The 24,032-nt window shown below is 37.5% G+C and overlaps 1 protein-coding gene across 4 annotated transcripts in view; it reads right to left on the reverse strand.

Annotated features, from left to right (window-relative positions):
* The window catches only part of LOC145693640 (uncharacterized), a 389,003-nt gene that overhangs the window by 101,431 nt on the left and 263,540 nt on the right, over positions 1–24,032 (reverse strand). Inside the window, exon 1 of one of the 4 annotated variants that reach the window (XM_081769828.1) lies at positions 18,057–18,198. The exons of the other annotated variants lie outside the window; for them this stretch is intronic. The gene's annotated coding sequence lies outside the window, so the exon portion shown is untranslated. Of the gene's footprint in view, positions 1–18,056; positions 18,199–24,032 lie in introns of those variants that run through there. 4 annotated transcript variants of the gene reach the window in all.

The raw sequence follows: 24,032 nt of genomic DNA on the forward strand, positions 1-24,032 counted from the left end.
CTTCCGCCCAAAAGTACGTGCATGACACATACCGAGGAATGTATCTATTATGTGTATATCACGTACCGTGTATGTACTTGACACATTTACTTGGCAGTGGCATGTGCCAGGAATGTACTAGGCATGTCAGTAATGTTCCTTAGGGCAGTGCTATGCAACTGGGGGTGCGAGTACTTAAATACTAAAACCTTAACGCTTCATTTTTACGTTCGAATGTAGAAGCTTGTACTTTTAAAAAAAGCCAAGCAACTAACTCTGAAAATATATACCCTCCTCCGGCATCTGTGTGGCAATTTAACTATCTATTAAAATACTACAGTAACATTTACGAGCGACCGAGCTCTAACCTATAATCTTAGCATTCAAACCTTTGATTTACGGTTATTTGTGATTTCACGTTTATAACAAAGACAAATATTTTTAAAAGAGTGTAGTTTAAATAAAGTACTGAAATAAATATTTTTCACAAAGTTTATCCTTTTAAATTATTGTTCAAAGGCCTTTGCCTTTAGTAAGCCTTCTCCGAAATACATGCAAATGAATTGTGCTGCCATCTTTGGAGCTCTTTTAAAATACACATATATGTTTCTCGACAATGAGATCTCAGAAACTACAGGCTCTAGAAAGATGACGTTTTCACTGATCGATTGCAAATTTCATGTAGATTGTCCAGTTCTAATTGAATATTTAAAAAACATGGGCACTATTTCTTTAGTACATTTTTACGGGTACATTGGAAGTGTTGAACTTTCAAAAAAATAAAATAAAACATCACATCCTAATCATTACACATTCCAACACCACACTGTTGTATATAGCGGTTGTATATGTCTCCGGCATTTGTTTCATAGCCAAATAATAATGGAAAAGGAAGGATAACCATTTCTCCAGTCTAAGATGAACTTTTTTGGGGAGTGTTTTTCCCAATAAGCACCATATATAACTGACAATATATTTATTAATTTTGTATGTAATGTATTTGCTTATTACATACTGCATGCAAAAAGAAAGAAAACACTGGTCGTACATGAATTAGAAACTCCAACCGGAAGTAGGCTCAAATCTTGCAAACGGTGCGAGATATTCAGAAAAATAATCGAAAAATCCCCCTTTATGATACCCCTTGGCTATTTTTAAATCAATACGTCTTTAACTTGTGTCTGTAAAGAGACATGTACAGATGTTGTAAGGAATGATAAGGCGATATATGCTCATATGCGAATAATGCGCTGTGTAGAGAGCGCAGGTTCAGCTAGTTTCTTGCAAAAATTCTTCAATCGAAGATTTATAATCGCCACTGATTTTCAATTTTGTCGATATTATCTTCAAATTCCACAGAAGGTGAAAGAAGAAGCTAAATCAGTAAAAGATGTTTCACCGGTTTCAAGCTTATTGCCACTGAAAAGCGACATTTCCTGAAGGATGTCTATATTATCAGGCTGAATTTCTTTAAGGAGTTAGTTTATACTTAAACTTACGTCTTCCCGAAAATTTTATTTAACGTCTAGTTTTAACGTACAGGTTTTGAACTCATTCTCTGCTGTGTAACGTCACAATATAACCATCAATGCTAATTTTATGAGGACAATTCTGACAGTGGGGTTTAGAATGTTACAACCTAGAGAACGCATCAAACGTCAGAAAATTGCAAAATGACACACACAATATATTACAATGTGGCTAAACTCAGAAAGTGGCTATAGAAGTGAAAAGCATATGGCTAAAAAGCCACTATTGGCTCTTTGGAAATTATGTGACTAACGACGTTCTCAAAATGGCCAGATCTCGTCACAAAGTGGCTAAATTGGCAACCCTAGTCGCAATACGAAGCAACTTACGCACAACCATGCCATGGTACATGGGGTATGTGCCATTCACATTCCTCACATTCCAGTGAAGCATGTAAAAGTACCTTTCAAGTGTCAGAAATTCCTCGAAAGGCACGTACTTAGCGACACGTGCTATGCATATGAAATGTACATTTTTCAAGTACCAGGTACGTAAACGGTACATATGGAACTTAAATGGCACGTTCCTAGAATGTACCTGGTTGGGTGGGTTATATCGAGAGAACGAGAAACTGTAGAGCAGCGTTTCCCAACCTTTTTCAACTTGCGGCACACTACGGGCGTTACTTGGATTCTCGCGGCACACTTATAGATATTATTATTTGTAAATATAAAACACAGTGGTATTTTTCTGTGATTATTGATCTCCTTCTTACAGAGAAGAAAGCTCGATCACTGGGTTTTCCTCGTGGTAAATCATTATGCTTCTTTTTCATTGTAATTTAAAAATAGAAAACAATTGCAATGAAATATTGGACTCTTTTTTTTTAAAAAAAAGATGCGTTTTCTTTTTAAAAACTGTATCCACCCTTTTACTAAGAAGGAAGATTACTAAATAACGAACGAACAAACAATTCTGTTTTACTTTTAAAACACAAATGTAGGCAATTTGTCGAAAGGATTGAATATTTTAAATTTTCAAGTTACGAAATAGTCTGCAATAATAAAGAAGCAATAATGGTCATGACAATGATAACCATTTTTTTCAACATTAGAAATGTACAGAACAATAACCTGGTATGAAACTTAAAATTGTAGATTCATAGTAGAGGTTCATAGTAATGTGAAATACAAATATACCATTTTTCAATACATTTTGCAATTTAATTGCTATTAAATTAATAATTTTGTTTCGATTCCTCGCGGCACACCAGCGGCCCATTCACGGCACACCGGTTGGGAAACGCTGCTGTAGAGCGACGGGAGCAACGTTGGACAGTATGCACTCATAGTACTCAGAAAAGTAAGCGATTTCAATGCAAAATGAACGAAGAGTCATTGTCATGGGTAGTCATGGAGCCACGGCAGAGCCCTCTTTAGACAAAATGTCGATAGCTTATATCGAGAAAACAGGAGGTGATAGTGGGATGGGACCAACGTTGGACACTGTGGACCCATAAGGCGCATCGAAAAAATTAGGGAGGCGGGCGCCAGCCAGCCTTACTTATTTCCACATAATAATATAAAATTATATTGTCGAAATACACACACGAGTTAGCTACTAATATTTCATATTATTATTATTATTATTATTATTATTATTATTATTATTATTATTATTATTATTATTATTATTATTATTATTATTATCTACAGTGTCTTTTCATTACGTGAGCATGTTTGATATGAAACCAAAGAGAAAATCCATCCTGTAGCCAAAAGAAACAATACTTTCTCTCAAATGGATAAAAAATCAAGCCGAGATTGATTCGAACTCGCATGGATCGGCGCTAAAAGCCAGTACCTTGTCCACTATTTTTATAACTGACTCACCGAACGCGTTTCAGTAACTTACTTATTGCTAATTTTACTTGCTTCACTCGTTTAACTTGCTTTTTCTAATAACTTATAACGACAGGGACACGAACACAGAAACATCGAGAACAGTTAAAAATGATAGATGCTCTCCCGCCGAGAATCGAACCCGGGACTCCATACACCCAAGGCTCACGTGCTAGCCTCTAGACCAGCGGGAAGGGCACCGCTCACTCCCTGTGTCGTTAGGGATTACGACCACTGTATTGCAAGCTATCACTTCTGTGGGTTGTATACTATGATCACATGTTTCTTCTTTGCTGGGAGAACCTACATTATATGTAATACATGAGGTATTTAGACCTACATGCTCTTCATATAATGTAATAAAAGGGTCATGCTGTCGGATTTTAATACGGAAACTGCTGTCGGATTTTAATACATGACGTATTGCAGGATACAACATGCTTTGCATTACTTGTTTGTTTGTAGACAGCTACTAGCTTAGTGTTCTGAAAGGTTGTGTATAAACTAGGGATAGCCCGTTCCGGAATTATTAGTTTTCGGACTCCCGAAAGTAAAGCCGGACAAATTCCGGAATTCGGAAAATTCCAATTTTGTAATAATTTCGGATTTCGGAAAAATCCGGAATTTAGAAATTTCTGATTTCGTTAACATTCCGGAATTCGGAAAATCCGGATTTTTTCGAAAGTCGGAGTTTTTCTCAATTCCGGAAATTTCTAAATTCCGGATTCTTTCCGAGTTCCGAAATTCTGAATTCCGGAATTTAACTGAATTCCATAATTTTGCGAAATCCGGAAAGTGAAAGTTCCGCTTCCGAAAAATGAATTTATTTTGGTTAATATGAATCGTGGCGGAAATAAGTCTTTGACCAGGTAATGGCGACTGCTTTGAAAGAAATGGGGAGTATGAGAATTCAATCTGTCATATTTGTAGTTTCGTGTGGAGAAAGAACGAACTTGTGAACCAGTGGTTTAAGAAAAACTCAAGTTATTAATGTAAACTTTGCCGACCTCATAAAAGAAATACGAAAGACATTTTGAATCGAAAAATATAACATACAAGTTTGCAAGCGGAGACAAAGAAACCTAACGTAACCAGACTAAAGACGAATCGTTTACCGCGTAGCGATTGCGGTTCAGTGGTCAAGGTGCTTCTGCGAATGCACGTTGCATTTTTTTTTTTTTTTACTTTAGAATTTTGATGGCGATTGATCAGCGATAACATACGTTTTATTATATTCAGATATTTGAATACTCGGATGTTTCAATACTTGAACTATCAAATCTTCAGGAATAATAATAGTAATAATAATAATTATTATTATCTCGTAGAAGATTAAAAGCTAGAAGCTAAATTATCGCTCAGGTCATACCATTACAAGCAGAAACGTGACATTTGGAAAGAATATTTCGGTTTGGTTTAATGTTGCTCACGAGAAGAGGAGTTTCTCATCTCGTTTCTAAAGTGAACTTTGTGGTGAACAAACACCGTGTGCGTGGGTTTTCTCGGGGTTCTCCCGTTTCCTCCCACCTTCTTCATTCCACCGTTTCATTCATTACTCATCATCACCGTCTCCTTTAGCCTAACCGGCATAACCGTGGGACGTAAAACTTAAAGATTTTATTTCATTTTTTCATCTCGTTTCTAAAACAAATAAAATAACATGAGAATTAACATTTTGCATTCGAGACGGGTCAGGGCTAAATCAAAGTTTTCGTCTCTCTTTGGAGATGAGAATCGAGACGAGACGAAATGTATCGTAAACATTTCCCGTCTTGTCTCGATTCTCGAAATAGTGTATGTCCATTCTTTAAGTAACAATTGCTCTGTAGACTGAATCTCATAGGCTATTTCGTTACATTGTATTTCAGAGCTCATTGAATTATGCTCTGTGTAGGTATTTTTGTAGCAAAGCTTTTATATTTACCTCTGCATATTCTAAAAATTAGTTTATTATATGCCTTACTGTCGCGTGATATTCAGTTATATTTATTACAGTTATTTTCCTCAAAACATACAGTAGAATACTTTCTACATGAAACTTCAATGAAAGGTTCTAAAGTTCATTCAACGAACCTTCTGATCCAGATGTAAACATTGCAGAATGGTATTACTCCGCCAGTCATCAGATGATTGGCTATCGGTCACCGCTTCTTTCGAGAAGCACATGCTTGTATCCTGTCCGTGTTTTACATACTTCCCTCACGCGGCCATATTGTAAACTGTGATTCGCGCGTAAGATGGGTCAAAGCCATCTTCTACGCATGCGTATTCTCTTTTATTACATTAAATCAATTTAGTTCTTAGATACAATGTTGTTTCGGTTATTTAACTGTAAGGAAATTGCATTTCTGATAATGAGCCTTATAAGCAACAAAAACATTGAAAAACAGCTTACTTGACAATGGACTATTTTCTTCTGCCGCATGGATGCTCCAAGGCTCTTTAACCAATAAAATGAAATAATCACCACGTGTATTTGTTTACATGAGGTACTGAACGTTCCTTGAATAAACTTTAGTTTAAAATGTTGGTAGTTGCAGAGGTGTGTCTTGAAGGTACGGAACCCTTTCCCCGAAATCTCTACTTTTAAGTAAGTTTTGCCAAATTTCAGGGCTAGTTTAAAACTTTTATTATTATTATTATTATTATTATTATTATTATTATTATTATTATTATTATTATTATTATTATTATTATTATATCAACACCATGTATAATCTTTAAAAGATATACGGTTTGTATCTGAATAGTAAAAGCTAATTGACTGTCGATCTCGGTCGTCTGGAAGTCTTCAGGAGGCAAGGACATCGGTCACGTTCTGGATTTGAGTTCCGAAGGGGCAAGTATTCGGGTTCGAGCAAAAAATTGTTAAAAGTTATAGGCTTCAGCCAAACATATTCAAAACAGCTGGGACCGGGTTTGGGCTTCTCAACGGCTCGAGCGGCTCGGCTTACAGCTCATTCAATATCGAACCGAATCGAGAAGTGAGCCGAGCCAACAGCTCACCCAACCGAGCCGATTTGAGCCATCGGCTTAATTGAGCTGAGTCGAAACGTGCTGATGAACTAGTTTCAACTTAGCTGGCTCGAACCGGTTCACATGAGCCGAGTAGGTGACCCATCCCAACCGAGAAAGCTCGAGCCATCGGCTCAATTGAGCTGAGTCGATGGCTTGTTCCAACTAAGCCGGCTCGGGTCATCGGCTCATCCCAACCGAGCCGACTCGAGCTGTTCGCTCAGTTGATACGAGCCGAGCCGGTTGATATCACTACCCGAGTTGGTATTCTGCTTGGGCTCAAGAATTCGACCGTGCAGATCTCAGCCTTGATTTTAAGAACTACAGTATATACTTATATTGGTGATTACGACATTTGAGGCTGTCTCGTAATAATAATAAAAAAACTCTTGTCTTCTCGTTATCTAGACGAGACGAGATACACTAAAATTGCCCCACGAGATGCACTAAAATTACGAGATGAGACGCGCCTCTGTCGTGAGCAACACTAAAAGTATTCCACATTACTGCTTACATTTCTCATGGCTTTTGCTTTCCAGTCTGATCAGGCCAATATTTCAAAACGAGTTCAAACGAGCTGAACGAGTGAGCGAGCCATTATCAAACTCAACTCAATTCGAAACTCGACCTCGAAAACAGCGACTTGGCTCGGAACTCAATTCAAGCAAATTACCTTTGACTCGACTCAAATTGTACTCGAGTCGAATTGAATTTTGGCTCGACTTGTGCTCATCCCTATTCGTGTTTGTATTTTATGTTTCCACTTCAACAATGTCTACTCTTTTTTCTCCTTTTACTTGCTGTTTCTGGATTTCTCTTTCGGTGTCGTCCTTTATTTACACCGTGCACTATTCTTATTCCCAGCTTGTGACCCGCTTCAATGTCTTATTCAGTTTAGGCTTTTCTCCTTACCTTGACTACACATGTGATTGATTTAATTCTCACTTTCCGCGCAGGACCGATGAAAAATTTTTATTTTTATTATTATCATTATTATTATTATTATTATTATTATTATTATTATTATTATTATTATTATTATTATTATTATTATTATTATTATTATTATTATACTATTGAACTTGCACGGCGAAATTACTGTATAATACGATATCATTTCTGTAATTTTACTCCATTGTATGTTATTTAGTTTATTAATGGGCACTAAATTGTCTCCAGATCAACGAATATATTAACTACTTCATGCACTTTGGTGGAAATATCATTACAATAAGATTATTGGTTCGTTCCAAACATGTTCATGTAATGATATTTCCACCAAAGTGCATGCCGTAGTTAATTTATTCGTTGATCTGGAGACAATTTAGTGCCCATTAATAAATTAAATAACATACAATGGAATAAAATTACTGAAATGATATCATACAGTAATAATAATAATAATAATAATAATAATAATAATAATAATAATAATAATAATAATAATAATAAAAAAACATTTTCATCGGTCGTGCGCGGAAAGTGAGAATTAAATCAATCACATGTGAAGTCAATGTAAGGAGAAAAGCCTAAACTGAATAAGACATTGAAGCGGGTCACAAGCTGGAAATAAGAATAGTGTATGGTGTTAATAAAGGACGACACCGACAGAGAAATCCAGAAACAATAGGTAAACGAAGAAAAAAAAAAAGAGTAGAAATTGTTGAAGTGAAAACAAAATACAAATACGAATAGGGATGAGCAGGAGTCGAGCCAAAATTCGACTCGACTCGAGTTCAATCCGAGTCGAGTCAAAGGTATTTTTCTTGAGTTGAGTTCCAAGCCAAGGCGCTGTTTTCGAGGTCGAGTTTCGAGTTGAGTCGAGTTTTATAATGGCTCTCTCGCTCGTTCAGCTCGTTTTAACTCGTTTTGAAATAATGGCCTGATTAGACTGGAGACCGAAAGCCATGAGAAATGTAGGCAGTAATGTGGAATACTTTTAGTGTTGCTCACGGCAAGGGCGCGTCTCCTCTCGTAATTTTGGTGCATCTCGTGGGGCAATTTTAGTGTATCTCGTCTCGTCTAGATAACGAGAAGACAAGAGTTTTTTTTATTATTATTACGAGACAGCCTCAAATGTCGTAATCACCAATATAAGTATATACTGTAGTTCTTAAAATCAAGGCTGAGACCTGCACGGTCGAATTCTTGAGCCCAAGCAGAATACCAACTCGGGTAGTGATATCAACCGGCTCGGCTTGTATCAACTGAGCGAAGTTGTTGTATTACTATACCTCTGCTTTCGCCCCTGTCAAATCTGGTCGATCTCGTTGACGCGACATATTTGCTTTTTAATACCCCTTTCTTCGTTTACTGAACAAAACAGAAACTATTCTGAAATATACTACTGCGCATGCCTCGTAGATAAATATTTCTGATGCCAATAGTTTCCGTTTTGTCCAAGGAATGTTCTTTTTCTTATTCCCAGCATGACCCTTTTATTACATTATATGAAGAACATGTAGGTCTAAATACCTCATGTCTTACATATAATGTAGGTTTTACTCTTCCAGCAAAGAAGAAACATGTGATCATAGTATACAACCCACAGAAGTGATAGCTGGCAATACAGTGGTCGTAATCCCTAACGACACAGGGAGTGAGCGGTGCCCTTCCCGCTGGTCTAGTCGCTAGCACGTGCGCCTTTGGTGTATGGAGTCCCGGGTTCGATTCCCGGCGGGAGAGCATCTTTCATTTTTAACTGTTCTCGATGTTTCTGTGTTCGTGTCCCTGTCGTTATAAGTTATTAGAAAAAGCAAGTTAAACGAGTGAAGCAAGTAAAATTAGCAATAAGTAAGTTACTGAAACACGTTCGGTGAGTTAGTTAAAAAAAAAAAAAAAGTGGACAAAGCACTGGCTTTTCGCGCCGTCCATGCGAGTTCGAATCAATCTCGGCTTGGTTTTTTATCCATTTGAGAGAAAATATTTCTTCTTTACGCTACAGGTAGTCCACTCTTCGTATTTTTCGCTGTCGTTCACAGTTAAAGTAACTGACTATTATTCTTTCTACGAATGATGGATCTTCTCTTTGGCTTCATGTCAAACACGCACACGTAATGAAAAGACGCTGTCGATAACAATAATAATAATAATATGAAATATTAGTAGCTAACTTGTGTGTGTATTTCGACAATATAATTTTATATTATTATGTGGAAATATTATGTAAGGCTGGCTGGCGCCCCCCCTCCCTATTTTTTTCCATGCGCTTTATGGGTCCACGGTGTCCAAAGTTGGTCCCATCCCAGTATCACCTCTCGATATAAGTTATTGACACTTTGCCTAAAGAGGGCTCTGCCGTGGCCCCATGATTACCCATGACAATGACTCTTCGTTCCTTTTGCATTGAAATCGCTTACTTTTCTGAGTACTATGAGTGCATACTGTCCAACGTTGCTCCCATCGCTCTACAGTTTCTCGTTCTCCCGATATAAATTGCTAATATTTTGTTTGTAAGGGAGATATGGCGTTACAATCATTACGTTTGAAGAAGAATTGATTAAGATATTACCTTGCCACAAACAACACCTATTATTATTATTATTATTATTATTATTATTATTATTATTATTATTATTATTATTTAACTTACCACTAATGTTGCCTACCTTTATTTGCAATGCAATGTGTTACTAAAAAGCAAATCAAATAACACTCCTCGCAATTCAGGCTCCCGAACTCAAAATACATGATTTACAGTTCTCTGTGTTAGAGGAAAGCACATTTATTATATTATTCTTTCAAATAACACGTTACACAAGTTATTTTACTTTCAATGTGTAATTTCATATCATCACTAACAATCATCTTGTTCCGATAGGAAAATAACCCCCTCCTGCAAAAAAAAAAAAAAAAAAAAAAAAAATGCCTGACCGTAGCGAAAGGGCGTGAATCTTCTTTAGGCGATTAATCGGGTCCAATATTTCAATAAGTTTCTGCACACAAATATTTCAGTAAAAGAGGAAAATTTATTCAAACTTTCTGAATACCTATTTATGGGCGAAATTTGGTTCCCTTGGAACTTTTAAAAACTTTTGGAACTTGGAGTTTGAAGGGCCGCCATTTTGAACATTTTCATCTGATTATTCTGGTTAACGAACTCATCAAGATATTTCAACAATTAATGTTTGTGCCAAGTTTCGTCTCAATCCGCTGAAAATTAGGGTGGTTATGGCATTCACAAATTGCGTTATATATATACAAATAGATAGATAAATAGACACACAGAGGGAGAGAGAAAAAGTGTTTTTCTCCCTTCTCGCACCTGTGGTGCGTCAGAGCTAAACCGGGCCCCTTTGCAAAACGTATTGACCAGCCTAACCTAAACACAAACCTCTTACTTGCTAACGTAGAAACGTGGTCGGGAGGTGTAAGGCATGTAGAAATTGTATTTTTAATAACCATGAGTATGGTCGACTTCCATCTTTTTCTTTTTACTTTTTGCAGCTACATCGGAACGTTCAATTTTTATTCTTCACTAATTGCAAATGGCGTTTACATTCAAAATATGAGGAATTTTGGTGGCATTTGTTCGGATATTCTTCTCTTTCGAAATGAAGAAAAGAATTGAAGCAATACGCAAAGACAAAAAGTATTATCAGTACTAAACATTACCAATAATAATTGCTACGAAAAACTAAATACGACCTCTTTTACCATCTCTCATGAGCTGCATAGATTATTAACAAAAATTTTTAAAAATGTCCTTGTCGAGGATTCGAACTTGGGTCCTTTGCATATATAAGCCAACACCTTAACTACTACACCAAGATCACGGCATGGTGAACGTTTAGTTGTCGGCGTATTTTTGTATTTGTGTTTTATGTTCCCACTTCAACAATTTTTACTCTTTTTTCTAAGCTTATCAGCTGTTTCTGGCTTTCTCTTTCGGTGTCGTCCTTTATTTACACTATGCACTATTCGTATTCACAGCTTGTGTCCCTCTGCAATGTCTTATTCAGATTAAGCTTTTCTTTTTGCCCCTCAGTAAACATTTGATTGATTTAATTCTCATACTCTCCACGGATGAAGCGCAGGAATGCCAGACTCGAAAAATAGGTGTACATTTACTTTCCTGACAGATCATACATGAATACAGTTGAAACACTTCATTAGAATAATGAAGATAAGTAGGGGCGGGTCTTTAAAATTAGTTAGGAAAGATAATTTGAAAATCTGGCATAATTTACAAAAATCTAGCATAATTCAGATCCGTGTTTGGCATCATCGCGAGTCTCGAGTGTGGCAACCCTGCCTCCGAGTGACACAAACCCTAGTTGCGAGTCTGAGACAGATTCTATATTTTAAAGGTACTATTTGATCATTCTGTTCGTATAACTGAGAAAGATCCTTGAAGAAACCCCCATGAAGATTATTGGTTGTCAGTGGCGGATCTAGAAAGTAAAAACTGAAGGGGGACAGCCAGAACCCACACTATGATACGTATCTTATCAGTTTACTATAAACTTTCAAAAATATATAAATAATAGCTTCAATTCTTTTTGAACTCAAAAGACTGCGGGGCCTAGGCCCCCCTCAGCCCCGTACTAGATACGCCACTGTTGGTTGCAGAAATCAAACCAAGGCCTCTCGATTACAAAGCAGGAAACTTGTGGTAATGATTCGAATAAAAGATTTGATGCCATATACGCACGAACGGAAATGTAGATCACTGCAAACGCAGAATTCTTTCTTGCCTGCCCCAAGATTTTTTTAAACAAACAAACGCAGCAAAACAATACCACGGTACTCAATTACATGATTAAATACCAGTGACCAAGTGACCGACAATACTTCCGGTGTTTGTTCACGGTCTTACAGATAGGAACGTGTAATTCTTTAATGCTATGTAAGATGTTTGCTTCTTCTTTTTCTTTTTTTTTTATGTTCCGCAATGCTAACCCGACGGAAAACACTTTTTCTTTCTCAATTCCTTTGCATGCAAAATAGTTCGTATTACGTCTTTTATTCGCTCTCATTTTGGCGTATCAAGGATTCCTACAGACAAAGCCAATTAATTATCTTAGTGCAGTTTCACATGCAATTTGTAGGACTTCTTTAACAAGTGGCGTAGTACGGGAATTACCGGGTTTAAGCCGCCTATATTTACAAGACATTATGGACAATGTATAAACTTCCTTATGTCCTGGAATGTAAATATACTCCCTCTCGATCCCTATGTGTAGTCGCTAACGCCCATTCATTCAGAACCAGAAATAGCGCACCTCGCTAGTCTACATGCTAGCGTGTCTGCCCTTGCTGCACGAGATTGCGGATTCGATTTCTGGCAAGTAAGCATCGAACATAAAACAGTGGTTCAAATCTTGTTTTAAAACGTAAATAACAATCAATAGATCGAAGCCAGAAATAACAAGAGATAGAAGCTCATCTCGTGACAACACCCAGTTAAATATGCGCCACACAGCTACCATACTCTTGTGCATTGTATTTTAGAGATTTTGATTGGAAATGAAATCTTTCAGTTTTACGTCCCACAGTTATGCCGGCTAGGCTAAAGGAGATGACGATGATGAGAAATGATGGAATGAAGAAAGTAGGAGGAAATGGGAGGAACCCTCGAAACCCACGGTGTTTGTCCACCACAAAGTTCACTTGGCGCGAGCTGGGATCGAATTAAGGACTCCATGCACTAGAGGTGAACGCTCTACCACTGAGGCAACCGCGGCCTCAGATTTTGATTGGAGTTCTGCGTCCCATACAGCACAAATGTGGTGTGAGATATGGACCTATAACTTAAATGTGGTGTCCAAACTACGTACATGAGTTTCCAATGGAAATAGAACCCGGGTCTCTCTACCACTCAACATATAGGAAAGAGTTTTGAATCTATAGCCAAGAGGTTCTTTTCAGTTTTGAGTACCGCCTTTTACTATTTTTTTAAGTTTAACGTCCCACGTTTATGCCCTTTGGCTAAAAGAGATGGATGATTAACAAAAGTAAACTATTCTGAAATTAAATGTATAGTGCTTTACCGCCGGGAATCGAGCTTAGGACCACGAGAACCAAAGGCGCATGCACTAACCACAGCTAGCGCCTGTCTTTTCCTGTAAGGAGACAATTAGAAGTGTATTTGTGAAAATGACATTAATTGTTAAATGATAAATACTATCGACGATCTGAACGAGATTCGAACCCGCGATAAATCAAGCCTTGTAATTGTCAGTGTCATGTCTCTGATTAATAATAATAATGTGAATACATTATTAGCAGCCCATAGAAGAAATAAAGCTAACAATGTTACTAGTAACTGACATTAAATTATCACCTCGAGGCTTGACTTCATATTTTCGGAAGGATAATCTATCAAAAGAGTTGACCTTTTTTTCTGACACAAATCACTTATAAAAGGTCATAAGTTATTTTGATGCCTTGTCAAATTTAGATAAAATATTATGAGCATAGTGATTTAATAATATTTTATTTATTTTATAAGTCTATCATGTTTAATGTCCTTATGAATAATTAAAGAACATTTTTTTTTAAAAAAAAAGATTGTTTTTAATGTTTATATATACATATATGTATATAAGAATAGTAGATGATGATAAATAGCATACAAAAAAAGAAAGATGTTCTCCCGCCGGAACACACTTCTCAATGCCATTTACTATTGCTTCCACGTGTCTTTTCTCTCTCTCTCTCTCCCCTTCTCATGAACAAGATGTTTATTTCACACGAACATAAATGCAAATAATAGTGTCTAAATAAAAACCAGACATTGAATTACATATATATCAGGTGTAGCAAAGAAATTTGCATTGAACACTGAAAGCACAGTTTGAAATCGACTGGGTGAACTAATATTGCTCACCAGGGTCGGCCCTAGGCAATTTGCCACCCCGTGCAATGACATCATTTGCCGCATTCCCCTTTCTCCAGAAAGAACAAATCTTAAAAGCCACGATTGTAAGTATGTTACACCATCATGAACAAAAAGCACTCGCACTCAGAAAGGTCTAATGACTACGGATACAACCTCGCTGTGCCTATTTATTTAAATAATAATATACATAATATTAAAATAATAATAATAATTTATGCTACTGAAAGATAAAGCAAACACACCTGCAGAGCAAGGTGACCAGAACTTTTACTTTTAAAAACGGGACGCATACGAATCGGCGACGGGAAGGGGGGACTTCCACATTGCATTTTGGGACTCAGCAGTGTTTTCAATTTACAAAATACACAAGTAAGAATGATAACACAGCGTTCCTAACTTAAGTACTACCCAACAATACTTTTAACTACTTCAACACTTAGAATTCCCACTCAATTCCCACTTGAACCACAGAACACTCAATTCTCATTTGAATATTCAGAAGTTCTAGGCACGGCTGAACCTTACCAATGAGTGTTAGTACGGAAGAGTGTAGAATTAACATTGACCATTTATATTTTGAATAATAATTACGGGACACCTGGGTCATGTTTGCTTAAAAACGGGACATTTAAGCGTCCCGTTTGAGAATCAGAAAAAAGCGGGACAACGGTTGAAAATAAGGGACTGTCCCGGCTAAAACGGGACGTCTGGTCACCTTGCTGCAGAGGAAAGAGGTAATATTGTTTTATATAGAATTCAATATCGAGCATCAATCTCACTCTATCGGTTTGCAATTCCAGTGCAACTAGCTCTTCTATATTTTATTTGTTGATTTTCCTCCTATATCTGTTATTTTTTTTAATATTAAAAAAATAAAAAATAAAAACGAATGTATTTACAAAATATCTGCTGCCCTTACCGCTGGTCTAGTGGCTAGCTTGCTCGCCTTTGGTTTATGAGTTTTCGGGTTAGATTTTCGACAGGAAACTATTGGAACTTGAACACGTTACGGTTGTTCATATTCCACCTTTAAGCTTAAACTGTAAGTTCACGTTTCATACGTCCTCGGTGCTGAAAATGGACGCTAAACTTCAACAACATGCCTGCAATGGTGTGACACACAGGGGTGCACTCACGGGGGTGTTCACAGGATACGTACGCCCCAAAACTTCCCAACTCAAAATAAGTTTGTACATTTTCCCAATAAAACTATACTTGTTTAACAGGGAAATAATTGATGTAGCATGAACATTTGATCTTACACTCCATCTGTACTCTTTCTCTCGTAAAAACAATCTAGTTCTATCATTTTTTTCATTTTTTTCCCCTGAAAATATACGTGGAAGTATTTTACAACGTCTTTTCGGGTGCACAATAATAACCCGTTCAATACTAAGCCCCCTCCCAAAAGCTAGGATCTCTCCCCCCAAAAAAAATAAAAAAATAAAAAAATAAAAAAAAATCTGATTGCAAATTTTGTAAATTCTTACATTATTAAAGGAATTGAACATGATTTCTTTCCAAATAATACGTAAAACGCCTTAACATATAATATTTTTATCCGGCAATCATGTTCCAAATGTATGTTTTCGTGTCCGATACTTCAGAAATTTAGATTCGCTGTGACCAATTAAAATGCGAAAGTTCAACTTTATGCTAAAAAAAAACAGTTTTCTACGATGCATGACTATAACTTGTACCTAACTTGTAGCGTATCAAATCATCTTGTGCAGAAAGACTAACCACTTATTTGTCTGTTCTACAGAAGATGAATACCAGATATTTCTCAAATGCTTTGACCTTCCCCTCCGTCCCTCCCCAGTTACTTCTTAGTACTTTCTACAACAGTTTTATATTGTCCCATTATGTTGACTCTAGCATATACAATAATACTTAAAAAAAATATATATATATATATATATATATATATATATATATATATATATATATATATATATATATATATATATATATATATACGTGCTTTCTTGGTCATTTAGACCAGCAGAAAGTTATGTAAGCATCTGGTTTATCTTCTACAGATGGCGCATCGTTTCATCTTCTTGGGCTGTGAACATTTTCAATCTACAGAATACCACTTTTTTCTAACCCATCCTGCCATTTAACCATATAAACAAAACACACTTAAAGATGGCCATCTGTCTTTTTTCACAAACGGTACAGTAGTAGAAAAAAAAAATATTCTTCTCGTTTAGAAACGGCTTTGGCGGTTATTTTTCAACTTTTTTTTCTTTTATTGTATTTTAAAATACTTATTTAAAAATTAAAAGCGACTACTATATCATAGTTATAGATTATAAAACTGACATGTAAAAAGAATCCGAAATAATTAGTTGATGTCAAGACTCCTAATTAGTTTTTGAGTGCTTGTAAAAGGAAATACTGGACTCATGTTTTTAATATTCTATCTACTACATAAGAACGTAGCCATCACATGAGAATGGTTCGACGTAATACAACGAAATTCGTCTAATGGTATGATATACCTATTACATTTCATATCCAGCTGTACTACACACTTACCGATTAAAGCAGATGAAATTATAATTTTCGTATATACATGAGATCAGTGAATTTCAGGGGGGTGGCCCCCGGGGGACGCGATCTCCCAGGAGCTATGAAATTCCCCCTGAGGCACTTATTCCGATCGTGCTCAACATGATAGTATTTTCGCAGGATTACTTTCATCTCCATTGAAGAGCCTTCTCGGGATAAATGTTCTGATATTATCACTGCAGCACAGGAGATAGTAAGTGTTTTGCTTTTGTTTTTGATTTAGATCAACGAGAATCCTCACAGTTTCTCACCATAGAACTCAGCGGGAGCTCATGTGGTTCGGATTCCACGTTAATCAGTAGGTCCCGTCTCATATAGCCTCGCTGCCGAAAGGAATGTTAAAAACTCAATTTAAGAGCATATACTTATCTAAACAAACAACTGACAAAGTTTCAGAGGGATAAAGGTGATCGCAAGGGATCTCAACCCTTCTGTCCATCCCTTGTAACCGGTTAGGTTATTTTCCAACATCGGATCGAATTTCGGAAATACTCTTGATTGTTATTTGGACTTAATGTTGTTAGGAATGTCACTCGAATACTACAGGATTATGCAGAGGTGCCCTTCACCCCCCAAGTGATTGGGCGCAATTCCGTAAATTTACCCCAAGACCCGGAAAAAAATAGTGGAAGAAATGGAGTTGGTTGTGACATAATCTAATCAAACTAACTGCTTTGTGGATTAAATTTTAATCATTTTCGGAACTTTTTGACGTTCTTAAAAGCGCATCATTATAGTATTATTTAAGTTTGTTTGTGCCACTTTCAATGAAAAATTATGTCGTGCAAAAACAATTAGGACTTAGATTTCGGGACTTTCGGCATCTATGGCCATTTAGCCCGTCATGTATAAGGGTTGATGTCCCTCGATGAGCTCACTATCTGCGAAGAGGGAAGGAAGGAAGCGGTCTGGGACCTATAAATTAGGTACCACCCCGGCATTTGCCTGGTGTGAAATAGGAAAACCCAAGAAAACCTTATTCAGGATGGCTGGCATGAAAAAACTGTTTACACTTTTTCGACCGAGTGCTCCAACCGGGAATCGAACCTGAGACCGCTCAATGTCGTGCGAAAAATTTCCTGGGCGTAACCTAAGCCCTAAAACCCGTCTGTAGACATCTCTGGGATTAGGTCAACGCGCATTCTCTTGATTGGCGCGAGTGGTACAGATTAACTTTTCGTTGCGCAAGGTAAATAAAATATAAATAAATATCTATGTTATATTTATGAAAGAAAAAAGGAGGTAAAAATAAAATAAAATAAACTACTTACAAACAATTAACGCTGAACGTTTCGAACTATTGTATATCACAATAACAAAACACGTTTCCCGGCTGTGCACTCGTAATCTCAAGAAAAGCAATCCACGCACTTAGCAACGGGTCAGTGCTATGCACTCACTGCCACAGAGGGTTTGTTTCCTTACGCTTTTCATTGTACTACTATACAACGAAGCAAGCAAGCAATTCATAACATCGTGAGTCACTTAAGCGACGCGCACCTGCACCTCAGACAGAAAGAAACGCACGCACAGATCAAAGATTGACTGACTGCAATCGGAACAGCATTAAAAAAAAGTCAAGAATAATTAACGACCAAAGAAGAAAAACAAGAAATCCCAGAATGTAAGAAGCGAACAGAAAAACAGATAAAAGACAAACGCACGCATATCACCCAACAGTAAGAGGAAAGTTAAAGTACTTTTTTTTATTGTTATTTAAAACTTTTGTCAAATGTATCCATGGCAACATTGAAATGTTATGAGTCAGCCATGTTGGAGAATCACTCGTGTGGAACGATGGATCACGTAATCTAGCTACCAGAACTTAATATACCTGTCGTTCAGATTTCTTTTAATGAGACACTTATAATTAATGAACTGAAGAAAAAAAATAACATCCTAATAGCCAATAGCTATGAATGTACTTGAACAAACCGGCTTACGCAAATGCTACTGTAAAATTAATCAAGAAAGTTTACCTAGAATTGTGGAAACTATCTACCAAAGAGATGGGATTTTTCTTCGAACTTGCACAGCCTATAAAACCTCACAAAACCCAATCTTCCAGTAATTATAAGGCTTACAGTGTTGAAGCTTGAACTTCATGCCGCCTCACAGTGGTCGAAATAGCAAAAAAGCTGGACAAAACCCCCAAAATGAACTCTATCTATAGTCTTTTAATGTCCGCTCTATATAGAACAGATCTGTTTTTCATCGTAGCGTCACTAGTTCATAAGAAAACACCCGTTGAAAGTGGATAATTGGCCGTTCTTGTAAAAATGATTTTCGTGTGTGGTAGTATGATGGACCTGTTACTCTTAGGTATGTTGATAGTTATGAAATGATAAATATTGGTATTGTTAATCAGAACAACAGCAATCCTTTAAGGCCAAGAGGAGGGCTCTGAGACACTTCGTATGCGCACTGGAGGCAGTTTTACAACACTATATTCAAAATCAATACTTTGCTATATATTTGTAGACTTTTAAAATATTCCTAGCAAGTCCAAAGTTTCATTTCCATTTTAATATTTTCTGTGCTCTCTCAATTAATGATTTTTGTTAGAATTAGCTGCTACTATCTGCTATCTGGCAAACGAAGCTATATATTTACCATATTGACTTGACACCTGGTCTTCCGTCCCAGCCGCTGCTATCGGCTGAAAGAATTCCACTCCCTTTCGCTAAAGCTCTCTCGCTTAGCAACAATTGGCTCAACGCATGGATGTGTCGAGGGTGTGAGCTTTAGTTCGCATTTTTGCCATGGCTCAAGACATTTTGGCAGCACTATAGCTTCAATGAGTCTGGGCGCGCGCTCAACGCTCACAGACACTAATACTAATTGCTAGGCACTTTGTGCCGTGTCGTCTTGCCACCTAGACAAGTCTTCGAGCACATGGTAAATCGCTGGAGGATTTTACTCTACCCGTAGCTCCTCTCCCAATAGAGATGCTAAGTTAAGAAGCTCAGGAGCCTCGACACAGACTTCTGCAGGAATCGCGAGAAATGGTGCCGGAAAAACTCTACGAACGATATAAGCCTACACTTCTTGCTACACATTTTTTTTTGGGGGGGGCATCGTCTGACCCGATAATTTCATCGTTCAGACCCAGTATGCCCCAAATCATAACAATATGCCGAACGAAATGTTACAACCTTTAAATAGCCATCACAAATGTATGGGCACCAGAAACTTTGGAAAATAATTAATTTCACAATCGAATTTTGTGATTTTTATTGTATTTGATTAAACAACTTCCACTGTTTTGTTTTCAAATATGAATGTTGCGAGATAGTTTCGTGTCTCTAAACATTTCTTACACGAACTGACTTCTGGTTAAGGTGGATCACTAGGTGTTGTCGGTGCTATGCTAAACACTGCTTGAATAGTGCGGCGTTGCCAAGTAGTGTCGAGTGTGTACTGGTGCCAGATAATAAAGGACGTAATCATGGAATTCTGCGTGGATACTTTCTGGAGAAATTAGTTTTCGACCTTTACTGCAATTCACAGCTAAGTTCCGCTTCTCGAACTGCAACGCTAGAATCCAGGAATTAAACGTACAAATTTGGTAACAATGCATTATGGCGTTCTGCGCAAGTTTCTTCTCAAAGTTTATTTCCTTAAATGTAAATTAATATTTAAATAAAATGTGAAGCATAACACGAAAAACGGTCAAACAATATATCTATTTCGTAATAAGATCGTTATTTTTAAAGTACTTTACACATTTAAATAAACATTTCATAAAATTGAGCACTTCTAGCAGGCCCATGACAGTCAAAGGGAATCCGGAAGTACACTGTTTTAGTTCATAACTTTCACTGCGAGAGCGAGAGCGATGTCGATAGTATCGCTCCGTCTCGCATGCTAATACTCACTTGTTTAAGAATGTGTCCATCTTTTTCTGATAAGAACCGATTCCAAGATAGATCTTTTGGTGAGAAGTATATCTTGAGCCGTCTTGTCTCAATGTGTTTACAATTGATTTCATATTTATAATTAAATATCCGCTTATTTTATAATGTGTTGCCTGTTGTATTATGTAGGCTATATGACATTCTTTAAAGCAGTATGGATGACTTGCGGCTGTGTCATTACCGATTGGAAAGAAGTGCTGCTACATGTTTTAGTATTTTCCAGAAAATAGGTTTGTTACATTATAACATTATAGGGTAAATAGTTAAAAGTTTCAGTGTTCGAATATCAATATTCACAAATAATAGTTTTACTAACTTTTATCTAAAATTAAAATTTTGTTGGATTTAGGTTCTGTGTGTTTAACGAAGTAATTGAGTAGCAAAGATACACGTAGGCCTATATATGGCTGACTGAACTTTTTTCGTTATATATACATAAATTTAACAATACTTAACATGTTTGTATAAGAGCAGAGTGAAAGATAAGTGTAAATTTAACCAAAAAAAGCTGTGGAACTACAAAATGAGTCCTGTTACACCTTCACGTACAGATTAAGAATAGGTGAACCAATCTAAAATCTTCCTTTAGTTGAATTATACTTTAGTGTCCCTTTCAGTACTGGGATTGAGTATAGCCCGCTCCCCCCAGTGATTTCTAACGAATCATAGTGATTCTAACGATTCATATTAGTTCATAATGAATCGGAATCGCACGTTATAAAGATGTAAGATATAAATCTTGTGATAAGGAAGCTTTAGTATAAGTAGTAGTAGTAGCGGTAGTAGTAATAGTAGTAGTAGTAGTAGCGGTAGTAGTAGTAGTAGTAGTAGTATTTAATAGCAATAGTAGTAGTAGTACTAGTAGTAGGAACGGGTTAGAAGTTCCGCAGGGGTTGGTTGGGTTCTGTTCTCTATATAAGTACAATAGAAGTAGTAGAAGTAGTACTACTATTACCGGTAGTAGTAGTAGTAGTAGTAATAGTAGTAGTAGTGATAATAATAATAATAATAATAATAATAATAATAATAATAATAATAGTAGTGTAGTAGTGGTAGTGACTCTACCAGTTCCGGTGACAAAGAACTGGTGGGAGCGGGCTATACACAAACCCATTACTGAAACTATATGAGATTCAGACCTTCAATTTAAGGTGGAATTTGAACCAACGTAATGCGTTTATATTTCAATGTACTTCCTGGAAGATTAGGATTCGATTTCAGGCGGGAGCTCATGTGGTTTGGATTCCACGTTAATCAATATGTCAACGTCTCATGTAGCCTCGCTGCTGTACGTGAGTTAAGCAGAAAATCAACTCAACTCATTGAATGTACTTCTATCGCAAGTCGAACCGAGGAACATGTGCACTAAAGGTGTGCATGTGAGCCATTTGACCAGTGAAGAAGGCATATAAAAAGTAATTACATATATACCCTGCGTTTGATTAAACTGTATTGTTAGTACCTTGAGAAGTTGCATTTTATAACGGCAAGTTTGAATTGGGAGCACAATTATTATTGCTGCAAATGCATTTTCTGGGCAAAATGACTCATACTGTCTAGAATAGGGATGGCCACAAAGTTCCGGTTCCGCGAGGAACCGGTTCTCGGAGATCCGGTTTTCAGAACCGGTTCCGGACATGGATCCGAAAACCCGGTTCTAGAACCGGATCTTAGGAACCGGTTCCAGACCTGGATCCGAAAACCCGGTTCCAGAACCGGATCTTAGGAACCGGTTCCAGACCTAGATCCAAAAACCCGGTTCCAGAACCGGATCTTGGGAACGGGTTTCAGATCTGGATCTGAAAACCCGGTTCCAGACCTTGATCCGAAAGCCCCCAAAGACCCGTAAAACCCCCAAAGGAGGCACAGAGTTCACCTTCAAAACACTGCAAAGAGCGCTTGTGCCCTCCCCGCCCAGACCCGCTTGTGCCCCCACAAAAAAATGTTGGTCCACCAGTGGATGTTTAGCCAAATGAGTTGGCCAGTTTGCCTATTTAGCCAATGAGTTTGCCAGTTACCCAGTTTATTTAGCCAAATATAACAAGCGGCCGCCGCCTGGGCGCCTGCCTGTCAAAAAAAAATGAAATGAAATCTTTGAGTTTTACGTCCCACGGTTATGCCGGTTAGGCTAAAGGAGACGGTGATGATGAGTAATGAATGTAATGGTGGAATGAAGACAGTGGGAGGAAACGGGAGAACCCCAAGGAAACCACGCACACGGTGTTTGTCCATCACAAAGGCGCCTGCCTGTCGATTCCATCATTTCATCTAGCACACTGTTCACAGCCTGCCAGCAGCTCGGGTTTAGCGTAGGGATGGTCACAAATTTTCGGTTCCACGGAACCGCTTCGGCGAGGAACCGGTTCTTGAAGATCTGATTTTCAGAACCGGTTCCGACCTGGATTTAAAGAACCGGTTCCGGACTTGGATCCGAAAAACCGGTTCCAGACTTGGAACCGAAAAACCGGTTCCGGAATCGGATCTGTTCAGACCCGAAAACCGGTTCCGCCAGGAATCGGTTGTGGCCATCCCTAGTCTAGAAGCAATCGTACTGCTGGAGTGTTGCAAATTAGCATATGGAAATTAGAGGTAATATACTATTTATATGCCCCGGGCGCCGGATTGGAAAGTCGCAAAATTGGGCAAATATTTGAGACAGTGGTTTGGTTTGATTGGTCAGGGAGGATCTAAAACGAGTTCTTGCCCCGGGAGTCAACTAGCGTATTTCCGTCGCTGCGTGGCTTGTACACGTAATTCTAGCCGCAGGTTGTGAACTTCCGCTCTCTTGTCGAAACACCTATTTGTTACACACACAATAATATTATCATTCTATCACCAGTGTGAACATTACAGCCTTCAGCTCATTTCTTTTTGAACACTTCTTATATATAATTTACTCATATGTCATACCTGTAAGGTAAGGGGAACCGAAGAATTTCAGCAATCAAAAGTCATTCCCTAAGACAGAAGACGTTCTGTTTCTCTCTGAGCGTTATTTATCTTCAAATATGACCTAGTACTGAAAGAGTACATGGAACATAATACCGGTACCTATAATGGTTATATGACAGTACTGTCAAGAAGTGAGAGAATTGTTGCTTTAGCTTGGTACTAATGGAAGTTACGTGAAATGCAAAAAGTTGATTTAAAAAAAGTGTGCAAAAACAAGTACAGATAGAACTAATGCTTACAAATTAGGTTAGATAAACTTATGTATTTTAAACAAAATTTAGTGTAAATAACGCATGTTCTCTGACAGGAGTCCTAAGTCTTCGTGTTATTTGTTAGGGATCGGGCTTTGCATGTTTCCAGCTAGTTCACGGAAACAAT

The sequence above is a fragment of the Thermobia domestica genome, chromosome 8 (assembly GCF_964235325.1).
Source record: "Thermobia domestica chromosome 8, izTheDome1.hap1.1, whole genome shotgun sequence".
Classification (NCBI taxonomy): Eukaryota; Metazoa; Arthropoda; class Insecta; order Zygentoma; family Lepismatidae; genus Thermobia; species Thermobia domestica.